The following is a 12,899-nucleotide window of genomic DNA, read 5'->3' as shown; positions in this document are numbered from 1 at the left end:
ATTTGTATATATGTATGTTAATATGCATGAGAAAGTAGAGTCACTATCAGAGTCAACCAGTTTGTTAAGTTGATTGATTTATTCCTACAGAATTTTTATATGATGGAAAAAATTACCAAATCTGTGATGCTTTAGATGATTATATTAAATTACCCTATACATACATATATTAACAGTCATCTATGCTCTCATGCATATACAGATATATTTTCAATGTATGTGAGTTTAGCAATATTCAACAAGACATAAATAAAAACCGGGTATAATTTGATGGGTCTTAGAAAATAATTTATGATATACCATGCACAAAATATTCTAGCGGCAACCAATAACTTATGTGAAACGCAATCAGTTATTTATGAAATCTTACTTGGGCAAATTTCGGCCATTTTGAATATCACTGAGGTGAAAACTGGTATAAAGACAGAAATGTGCCTGTCACCTATATACTTACAACAGACACATTTTTTATAATTACAAAGCTACGTTGTCAAAAACTAAAGATAAATCTTGACACTGGCAGCTATATGGTTGACTTGAAGGAGATACAAAAACACTCAAGCTTATGTGTGAGTTATGATCAGGTCTCTTCACTAGGCAGAGTTGTTAGAGACAAAAAACACAATGGTCTCTTAGGCCCACCATGCTTATAAGTTCAGGATTTTGTGTACTCAGAATTTATTTCTAAATGACATAATCTTGCTCAAAACATCACCCAGAAACTCATTTGCTCTCACAAGAGACTTTTTAATTAACAGTCACATCTGTGCCATTACACTATATTTTTGCAGCGCTAGCAACAACTCAAACCGTGTTATTAAATTAAGAAAAAATGTGTATATCTCAAGGGACTTGTTTGGTGCTTCAAGAGCCAGAAGTAGTGGTCTCGATGCTGCTAGGGTCTGACCTTGATCACTTAAAGTTTTTGTAACTATATTACTAAATATTTAATAGCATACTGTTTTGATCATCTTTCAAATAAAAATGGCATTACCGTGAGGTTCGCGGCGCAGGGAACAAAGACAGAGAGTCCAGGCCAGTCCAAAGGAAGAGCTTTTATTTAATCTTATGCTCCCGGGCCAGGGTCACGGGTCCTGAGGGTAGGGCCGGAGAAGTCGCGTGGGGCGGGAGCTGAGCACTTTTTTAATACAGCTGTTCAGTGAGGGCGGGCAGGGGTTCCAGGATGGAGCCAGTATCTGTGTCACCATTTGCCTGGAGCACTGGTCCGTCACGGGTTCCAGGAAGGGGCCAGCATTTGTGTCGCCCTCTGTCTGGTGCACTAGTCTGTTTTCTGCGTCACCATCTGTTGCATGCATCGGCTTCTGGAATTCCTCTGACCGAACAATTACAATTTTAGCTATTTAAGTTATTAAATTTGTTTCACATAGATTTAAATGATCAGATTCCAAGAGACAAATACAATGATAATTTAATATTTAAATGAAATATATGTTAAACTAAGTAATTTGTATGGGGGCTTGAAAACTTTGAGATACATTTTATTGTTACATTATGCCCATCTCATTTCTTTATACAAAATCTTTATTTTAAAAAGTTATCACCTGCCACCCAGCCTGCGTGTCTCAGTGGTTGAATGTCAACCTATGAACCAGGAGGTCATGGTTTGATTCTGAGTCAGGGCACATGCCCAGGCTGCTGGCTCCATCCCCAGTGTGAGGCTTACAGGAGGCAGCCAGTCAATGATTCTCTCTCATCACTGATGTTTCTATCTCTCTCTCCCTCTTCCTTCCTCTCTGAAATCAATAAAAATATATTTTAAAAATGTTATCACCTGCCCAATTATATGTACCAAACCTGCCAGTGCCTTGGCCACAAGCGGAGGGGAAAAGTCGGCCCGACTTTCTGAAAGCTGTTCATGGTCCATGGGGATCAGGGCCGTGGTGGTTTGTTTAATGATGGACACACGCATATTGTCTCCTGACGTCACTCTCCCATTCCTGCGCTCATCGCCTGTTACCTGGAGGCATAGGGGGAAATGCCTCTCTACGTTTTCCTCCAAACTATGCTGCCCGTGTTGGGAGCAATCTATCATAAAAAGAAAAAGAGAAAAATCAGAGGCTTTTTAAAAAACCTGCGTCAGTAATTTCAGATCTCGTAGTGAACTTTTTACTCTTATGTAGCTTGCTCAAGTGTTGCTTCTTTTGCTATTACGTTTTTCATGAGAACGATTTCTGTTTCTCAACTAGAAATCATTATTGACTGATTTCTCCACCATTAACTCTGCGAGTCTCTTGCTTGCTGCTCAGCTATTGAGATGCAGATATATTAATTACAGAATCTATTTCACACACTGATGCTGGTATTGTTTTAACATTGTGTGTTCCTGAAGAACTTACCACCTATGTATGGGCAGATCATCAGCCAAGTCTATAATGCCCCTTCTGTGAAAATAAGACAGGATGGAAAATTCATGATTATCGCAGGCCTTTGACCTATTCTGTTTATCCCTCCTCTAATGAGGATTTCATTGTCAAACTATCTCAATTTTGTTTCAAAACAGAGATTTTTAGGGCAGCATGGTGTTCCATTAACTCTTTCAACTTACCAGGATTCCGTTAAAGTTAGGGCTTTAATGTGCAAGAACTAAGGAATAGGAAATGTGTGCACTTTTGCTGTCTGGCACTTGGATATTAATCACGTTTCCATTCGTTAAATGCTCTTAAATGTACTACATGGTACTCTGCGGGTATGAAAGCGATACCGTCTGAACGTGTCAGGATGGAGACCTGAGAGGAACTAAGACCCTGTGAAAATCAGATCATTATATTGACCCCTGCTTTGTTATCTTTCTCTCTCACTGACATTCTGTTATATAACTACACTTAGTGCTGAGCAGTATGAGTATATAAATATATATTGGCTGTGTAATGCTGTTAGTTGAATAGTAATAGACATATTAGAGCTTTCTGTGGTAATGTATTTGGCTCAACAGGCAGCCAATTAGCACTGTAAGACATAGAAATATAACTTCACAAACAAGCTATTTGTGTATTTCAGTATTAAATTAGTCTTCTTTTAATTTAGTGAAAGTAATGCTGATGATAAGATATAATGAGTGAACATGCATTTGCAAGCATGTCCTTTTATCTCTAATTCATTTTAGTGTTCTTTGATTTAACATTGAAGGGGATTCATTAGGGAAAACGTAGTTATAAATATAAAAATTCTACGTGATAGAAAGAGCACTGTCCAAGGGACAGGTGCACATCAAATCATTTTAATTAAAATAATGAAATTAAGGAGGCGTTGTAGAAGATGGTAACGGCTAAGCTTGATCAATTGGAAGAGCCATCTCTTCCCTCCCCTCTGACAGTTGTCAGTCTGTCCCATGTTTCCATGCCTCTGTTTCTATTTTGTTTAAGTTTGTTTTGTTCATTAGATTTCACATACGGCAATTGTCTTTCTCTGACTGGCTTAGCATAATAACTTTCGGGTCCATATATGCTGTCGCAAAATGTAAGATTTTCTTCTTTTTAATGGCTGTGTAGTATTCCATTTTGTAAATGCATCACAGCTTTTTTATCCACACATCCACAGATGGGCACTTGCACAATTTCCAGATCTTGGCCATTGTAAAGAATACTGCAATGAACATAGGGCTGTGTATACTCTTTCAAATCAGTGTTTCAGGATTCTGAGGCCATATTCCCAGGAGTGGAATTGCTGGGTCATATGGTAGTTTCATTTTTTTTTTTTGAGTAAACGCCGTATTATTTCCCATAGTGGCTGCAGCAATCTGCATTCCCACCAACAGTGCGTGAGCACTCCCTTTCCTCCACATCCTCAGGAGGGAGCACTTGTCTATTGATTTATTGATGATAGTCATTCTGGCAGGTGAGTATCTCATTGTGATTCTAATTTCATCTCTCTAATGATTAGTGACTTTGAACATTTTTTCATATGTCTACTGCCTCTCTGTATGTCCTCTTTGGAGAATTGTCGGTTCAGGTTCTTTGCCCATTTTTAATTGTATTTAATTGTATTTTTTGTCTTCCTTGTATTGAGTTGTGTAAGTTCTTTATATATTTTGAGAATTAATCCCTTATTAGATGTATCATTGGCAAATGTGTTATCTCATACAGTCGGTTCCATTTTCCTTTTGTTGGTGCTTTCTTTTGCTACCAAAATCTTTTTAGTTTGGTGTAGTCTCATTTGTTTATTTTTTTCTTTTGTTTCCATTGCCATAAGAGCTATCTGGGCAAAAATACTGCTACATGAGATATCTGATATTTTACTGCCTGTTTTCTTCTAAGATGTATGTTATTTTGTGATTTAGATTTAAGTCTTTTATCTGTTTTGAGTTTATTCTTGTGTAGGCTACCAGTTGGTGGTATTTGATATTCTTGATGACCTTTTTATCCTTGAAATTCTTCATAGGCTTTGTTAAGATCTTTATGTTGGCTCTGTCTAGCATTAGTTAATACCTGAATTCAAAAAATGCTCCAGGTAAAACCAATTCAGCCATGCTATATGAAACAGACATTTGTGAGTTCATTCCCAAGTAAACTGTGCAGAAAAGTAACTTTGAAACCATCTTCTAAGGTTAATTTTGACTGCCCTGCCTAGAGGCATTGCCAAGCCTTATCTCTGAACATACGTTAGGTTTTCTTCAATTCAGATGCTGTCATTGAAGGAAAATGCTTGAGGAAAAAAGACTTCATCTTTCTTCTAGTTTAGTAGTCTGTGTCAACCTCATTTTGAACATATCAATGTAATCTTATTTACTCTGATTATACATGGGAGCCTCATTTGATCTATTCTAAGTTTGCCTCCCTTTCATTTTATATGAATCATATTTTAGTAGGAGAGGGCAGTTCTGATGTATGGTAGCTCTTTTGTTTCTGCTTCTCTTGTTCAGCATTGTGACTTGGAGATTCGTCCACATTATCTTAAGATATAGTTTCAGATCACTCATTCTCAGTGTTCACAGGGATGTCCACTAGAACTCTAGTACTGGAATAGTTCTTTATGCTGTAAAGTACAGTAGCCATTATCCACATATAGTTATTAAGCACTCACAATATGGCTAGTGTAACTGTGAAACTAAATATTTAATTTTAATTTAGTTTAAATTTCACCATGTGGCTAGTGGTTACCATAATGAACCACACAGTATAGAGCATAAAATTTGTATGCCACGGTTTAATCATCCATTCTTCTGTAGAATAACTTTTGGATAGTTGCGAGTTTATACCATTATGAATAGTGTTCTTATGCAAGGTTTTTTTTTTTTATATTTTTTGGGGTGAAAATGCTTATACATTTCCACTGTGTACTTATGCAGAAGTTGTACTACAAGTTGCAATTTTAATAGTCTATGTCAAATAATTTGTCAAATTGGTTGCACCAAATTACCCTCTTAACAGCATTGTATTTTGTTGTTATTACCCTATCTTCTCATCCATTATATGGCCTGTCTCTTTCATTTTCACCATGTTGGTAGGTGTAAAATATAGCACTTAGGGTTTCAATTTCAATGGTTATTAGTAAAGAAAGGGAGCACCTTTTCATACATAATGACAGTATTGCTCCACCATCTGGTCTTTCCCCCAAACTCTCCTAACCCCTGTGTAGCCATAGTAAAGTATCAGAAATTTCCCAATAGAATGAAATTCTGCCAAATATTGTTGCTAGGACTTCTCAAAACTGTGAAGGATTTGAAAGGCAAGAAAAGACTAAGCCTCTATCACAGTACAGAGTTGCTTAAGCAACATGGCAACTAAATGTAATGTGCTATGCTGGATGGATCTTAAAACAGAACAAAAGTACACTAGGTAAAAACTAAGGAATTCTTAATAAAGTCTGCACTTTAGTTAACAATGGTGTATCATATTGACTCATTAATTATAACAAACAGACTATACTATGTAAAATGACAACAACAGAGAAATCTCATTATAGGGGCTATATGGGAATTCTGTGTTGTATCTTTGCAATTTTTATCTCAGTCTTCAATCGTCCTAAAATGAGGAGCTTGTTTAAAAAATAGACCTGGAATGCATTTATAAAACTTCATTTCCACAATCTTGAGGTTCCCGCTCTTACATCTTAAAAAACAAACACACAAAATGCATTAAAATTTTGCTGATAAATATATTGATTTATCTCATGTAAAATAAAAATGGAAGTTTTCATATCTACACGTACTTAAAAGAATGAAGTAAAAGTTTCTCAAAATGCAGTGTGAAAGGTCACTAAGTACTCAAAAGGTGCCTTTTGTAGACTCTAAAAGAGAGATTAGAAGGAACATTGATTGCTACACTGCTCACTGCACAATACTCCATGACTGACTTACTGTGACAAATAGTAAATGAGATTTTTTAAAAGACCACAGTGCCATAGTGACTAGTTTTTCTGTCCCAACCATCGTAGGTAACACAAGCCAATATATCTCTTTTTATTTTTTTTTAGAAAGAAACATCACTTTTATTTTATCAACACAAGAGATTAATTTCAGCACAGCTGATCTCCATGAACACATTTCCCTTCAGACATTGCCAAGGTCAATGGAATTTTGACTTGTCTGGTGCACTTGTCCTGGATACAAGGCTTAAGCTTTTGAAAAGCAAATACAACTCACAATCTGTCAAGTTTGTTTCTTAAAGTTCAAGCTGCTTATTTCTTTTTCCATCTCAGGCTTTACATGCTCTGCTGGTTTTTTTTCTCCTTGTCATATTCCTTGGCTTCCTTTTATATACTGAAGACCAGACTATCCTGCTGAAGATTTGGTTAGTGAGCATTGAAATAAAAAGCAAAGATTACTGGGTTAGGGTGGTAACTATGTCCCACACAGTGCACTGAGCTTCCAAGCATAAGCCCGGGTTGGTGTTTATTTTAGTGGGAATTAGATTGCAATGAAGAAATCAGTTTTATGTGTCTGTGTGTGGAAGAGTGAGGAATTTGGTGGCCTCTGTGTATATTTTTAAATGGATGGCTTCAAGCAGTATAAAAAGTATAATAGTGAAATATGATAATATGTACATCTGAAAAATAAATAAATAATATATTGAACTTATGTATTTTGCATCATTTGGCATTAAAGTAAATTTGTAAGCTTTACACGTTTATCTTAATATATGCAATACATTTGAAACTGCCTTTAAGTTTTCAGTGATTTATGATTTATTTTGATGAAGGGTTCCATTGAAACCGTTGCTCTAATTATCCGGATTTTCACACACCCAGTTAAGTAAAAGAGACCTGCACTTTGACATAGGAGTCCTGGTGTGTATTTCAAGAGTAATATCAATCAAGTTCATTTGTGCTGGTGTGTTCATAAATGAATATTTATTTTTGGTGAAAAACTCATCTTCAATGCACAGACTTCTTTCTCACCGTACAATAGGCATATTTTGCAGAGTTCCTTTGAAGATGATGATCTGCAATAACATGTTTGTGAGATTCTAAAAACGGTAATTTCAGACATTGAAGGAGAAAATATTAGAGAGGCTACTCAGGGAGATAATTTGGCTCTCTCGTGGTTTCCTTCAAAACATCTATTGTTCCTCTCCTTTTCTTTGGTAACAGAATCTTCATTTATTTTGGGAATCGATCCTCCACAAGACACAGTGTTCCAAAAATTACGCCTTGGATTTACAAAGCACAGCGGTAGAATACTGAGGCACGTTAGTATTTGCCATCCCCCTGCACCTAATTTTTAGCTGAGAAAGGGCATTTGGCCACCCAAACTGTGAACATCAGATTTATTTTAATGAAATGAAAGGGACTCGGGGAAAGATGATATATATATATATATTTTAAGATTATTGAGAGGACGGCACCTTCAAGCCTAGATCTGGTGGTTATCTGTGCTACCCTGTTGAGACATCTTGCAAGAGAATGGGATTCATACATACATGGACATAGCCGAAGTTCAGACAGAAATATTTCTAAAGAACATTTTTTCTTCAGGAAGTTTTTGGATGACTTTATCCAACTTTGCTTAAAACTATTAATAGGTTGATCTTCTCAATTAGATCTTGATTTGGATTCCTGTCACTTCCATTGGAAAATAACTGACACACACGTGCAAGCTTGCACACAGCTACGTTTCTGACCTGTAGTCCTTTTTGCTTTCTGACTAACATGGCACAGAGCAGTCTATGGCAGTTGGCGCACAAATTAATGGAAAAGGGGCCCGCAATGCTTATGAGTAAAATGACAATACAAAGTATCTCACTACAGACAAGCACCTTGAGCTCTTCTTTTTATTGTTGATAGTATGTTTTTCTTTATTGATTAAGGTATTTCATATGTGTCCTTATCACCCCATTGCCCTCCCCCCTCACACACACACACCGTGAGCTCTTTATGAAGTTGCAGCTGCTAGAATAGTCAATTGCAGAATATGGTCCAGTAACGTGATTACACTTCATGACAACAGAAACTTGGAAAAATCTAGAATAGTTTTTTGTTTGTTTTTAAGAAAGACCCACCTCAATAGTTTATAGTCTCCTTTGAATGACTTTGTGTTGGATAACACTGTTGGTCTTTGTTGGAATATAATTAAGAAGTTAATGTATACCTGCCAAATCAATAAAATCTAAATGGTCAGAATTGAGGAATTTGGGCATAATCGACATTAAGTCCCATTTGTCATTCAGTAGAATTATAACCCCATTATTTTGATGTTTTAATGTTACACCTTTGATTTACTTTTTTTTTTTTGTTAACTCTCACCCAAGGATATTTTTCCATTGATTTTTAGAGAAAGTGGAAGGGAGGGGGAGAAACAGAGAGAAAAAAATTGATGTTAGAGAGACACGTCATCAATTGGTTGCCTCTTGCATGCAACCTGACCAGGGTCTGCAACCTGGGCACATGCCCTTGGTGGGAATTGAACCCAGGACCCTTCAGTAGGCCAGCTGACGCTCTATCCACTGAGTAAACCAGCTAGGGCTAATGTTACACTTTTATGGCAGAGATTCTTTATCTCCGTTCACCTGGAATACTTGTGAATTTCACAATTGGAAAGCAGCATTAACTAAATAATAATTAAGTTTCATTAAAATGTATGACTGTTTTCCCTCTCATCAAAGGAAGAGAATATTGGAATCAGTGTTGGTAGATAACATGCCAATCTGCTACAGAAATCAGACTCATAGTGTTGAAATGTTGGCACATTTTGCTTTGTGGGATATTCCAAGGAGCGAACTAATTCCACGTGGCCTCTGAGCTTCATGGTGTTGGAAACTGAGGTGTCCTGGCTTGTTTTAAATCAGAATTAAGGATGTGCCAACCTGTCATGACTCCTGTGCACAGAGTACGCTCCAGCTCTTCACACCCCTTTGAGTTCATATCAGTCTTGGGAAAATAACATTTTTTCCTCAGAATGAGCTGTCACTATCAATTTAAATAGTGGCTGTAGAATTGGAATTCATCCAAATTTTCAGCAAGCCATTTGCTTCACTATGTCACAAACCGAGTGACTTACACAAACATATTTTTTTAAACTGTTTTAAAGCAAATACAATACTATCTCCTCAAAGATTGCAGTAATCATTGATGATATTTTTACTCAAATATATATTTGTAGATCTATCTTTCTTAATCTCAAGTGTATTTTGGTTCTGCAGTTCTTCAGCTCTGGTCATCAGAGACCACCAGCCTGCAAACATCTTTGTGATGGCCGGTTTCTGTTCGTGTTATAAAAGTGTGAGAAACCAGATACTATATGATAAACATCGTGTTCAGTGTAAAGTATTTGTGAAACACACACCCTGAATAAAAAGGGTTCTCATTTTGGCACATTTGTCCTCCCTGGCCTGTCATAATAACTCCAGGGTTGGGATGGTTTTATATGGTCACCTGTCCCTGAGTGTAACACAGCCCTCTGCATGGGAATGAAAATGCAAAGTCAGCTGCAATTTTTCCTGGAGGAAAACATCCGTTGCCCCCTTCTTCTTAGCTTTCATTTCCATTTTATTCCAGATTCATAACATTAGCTCTCATTTTTCAGGAGAAAAATAGTTGATCAACCACAGAGATTTAAATTCGTATAACCTATCAATTTCAATTGTTTTAATAAGAAAACTTAATTCAAACAAACTCTCTAAAATTCTACGTCAGACCTGTTTGCAGAAGATTATCACAAATGAAATGAAAGAAACACGACAGGAAAGACATTGTGCAATTTGTGGGAAGATTAATACCTGATACCTGGGAGGTCTTATTGATGGGAAATAAAGTCCTGGTCGGGCATTCAGTTCTAACTAAGCCCTAGATCTCACTCCCAGTATATCTTGCTCTGTCACCTGCGCTCACTGAGTCATTTATCTCTGTGTGCATCAGCCACTTCACCCAGAAAATGGGGCTGAAACACTAACCTGCCTTTAGCAATGAGAGGCTCTACAGGTACAACAGTGTAGCAAATGCAAAAGTGTGCAAGGTATTGGAAGTATCACAATAGAGTAGAGAAACCACCTATGATGATGCTGCTGGAAAAAAGCAAATTAATTTAACCGACATGTAAAATGCAGTTTACCTTCACCTACATGATGTCAGAAATATCATATCTGGTGGCCCACTTTCTTCTATCTTCAGATAGAATCTGAAACTTAAGTAATTTATGTGTCCCTAGCCAATCAATAAATTCTTTGTTGCATCTCTTCTACTTGTATTCTGCCCCAGGAAATCTGCATTCTCATGTGAACAAATTCTTCCATCTTCACCATTTACAGTTATTTAGTGTGTTCCCTGTACTTCGCTATTATTTACTTCCCTGTCAATCACAGGCGGTATATATCCCACGCCCCTAACTAAGTCATAGAACTGGTGTTATGGGGGCATCTTATTTCTTCTATGTCACTTTCATTTGCAAATTATTGATCTGCCAGTACTATTAAAACCACTTCTTAAGAAGTTCATTCCACCTACGTTAGTGCAACTTCATATTCTCCATGCCCAGGAGGTTTTCAGAAGCTTCGGGACCTTGTTCACACTCTTTGTATGTAGAGTGTCTTGCCATCTATCTCAGTGACTTCTGATTACTTACTGGTGACTTATTTCTCTTCTGAATTTTGTTAAACTTGTTTTTTAATCCTTGAAGAGCATTGAAATTTATCATTACGAGGTGTTATTCGCCTACAAGGACAATCAACCCCATTATCACATCACCCTGAGCTGTGCATTGGTTCTGGAATTTTAAACTCATGGTCATACCCAACAACTGGTCATGGCTAGCTCTGTATTGATAATTGGCATTAAATGGTCCTTCTCTTTCATTGTTAGCTTAAGTATCCTATATAATAAAAGCCTAATATGCCAACCTAACTGCCGAACAACCTGTGGAATGACCAGTCGCTATGATGCCCACTGACCACCAGGGGGCAGACGCTCAAAGCAGGAGCTGCCCCCAGCCCGCAGGCCCCAGGCCAGCCAAGGCGGGTTCCAGCAGCACCCCCCCGCCCAGCATTGCCCCACCAGTCGCCCCACAGATCAGCCCTAATCACCAGCCAGACCTAGGGACCCTACCCGTGCATGAATTTCATGCATCAGACCTCTAGTATAACCATTAACCACCACCCTGTTTTAGCAAGTCTTTGTAGCATCATGGTTGTTTGTATTCTGCTTTAACTCTTCAGTGTACACTGTTGTCTGTCTTCAACAGCATCCTAGCTCAATAACTTAAGGGATCTGACATCTGCATGCTCACTCCAAGTAATATTTTCAGGAAAAGACGTAATTAACTCATATTAAAGCCACATTTGAAATTTTACTGTGCATTTGCATTACCTGAGAGTGTGTTTAATATCCACTTTCAGTCTCCACCAGCAGAAATATGATCTGAACTAGCCTAGGAATGTTTACATAATTAGCACCCATGGTAATTCCGATTCCAGGAGTCCACTGATCACATTTCAGGAACTTTATACAAAAGAATAGGTGATTAATTATAGCATGAACTATTTCCCCATCCATAAGCATTTTTATTTTACTGTGTTATTTTAAGCAAAGGGACTTAGTCATTTATTAATGGACTTAGAACATGAAAAATGAGGAAGAAAAAAATATTTTTCCTGGGAAATCCTTGAATTATATTTTATTTACACTTTTATGTTATTTCTACATGTGGTAGGTAGTCCCCTCTTCTCCATCAGGGATACATTCCAGACTCCCAGTGAATGCCTGCAACAGCAGATAGTACTGAACCCTATATATATGACGTTTTTTTCTATACACACGTACCTATGATAAAGTTTAATTTGTAAATTAGGCACTGTAGGAGATTAAAAATATAACTAATAATAAAATAGAACAATTATGAAAATATACTGTAATAAAAGTTATGTGAATGTGGTCCCTCAAAATATCTTATATACTGTACTTACCCTTCTCCTTTTGGTGACCATGTGAGATAACAAAAATGCCAAACCCATACCTGTGTCTGTTTAAGCATCCCTTACTTGGAGTAAAAGGCTTTGTAATAATTTCAGAAGATCCCTTGTTGAAGTCTTCATATGATTCCAGTGCTTTCTGGTGCAACATGTCACCATCAATCAGAACATGTTTTCTGTTCATGTCTTCCACCCACATATTTAATGCCTTTTCCATCTTAAGTAAACATTTCTCATGCACTGTGGCCAGAGTGTTTGCAGTTTGAGGTGCCACAGCAAAGCTAACATGGATTTATTTTTCTTCACAATTTCACAGATGGAAGATTCATTCTCAGTGTAGATCTTAGCAAACTCAGCATATCGTTTTTTTTTCCTTTTCTTATTAAGACAAGAACTTTCATCTTTTCATTTAAAGGAAGCACTTTCTGACTTCTTTTGGCATATTCAAATTGGCAGCATCACTACTCTTGAGTTTGGGGACCATTATTAAATAAAATAAGGGTTACTTGAACACACGCTTGGTGATACCACCACCGTTGATAT

The sequence above is a fragment of the Cnephaeus nilssonii genome (assembly GCF_951640355.1).
Source record: "Cnephaeus nilssonii genome assembly, chromosome: 8".
In the NCBI taxonomy this organism is placed as follows: domain Eukaryota; kingdom Metazoa; phylum Chordata; class Mammalia; order Chiroptera; family Vespertilionidae; genus Cnephaeus; species Cnephaeus nilssonii.
Note: the sequence above shows the minus strand (reverse complement) of the source record.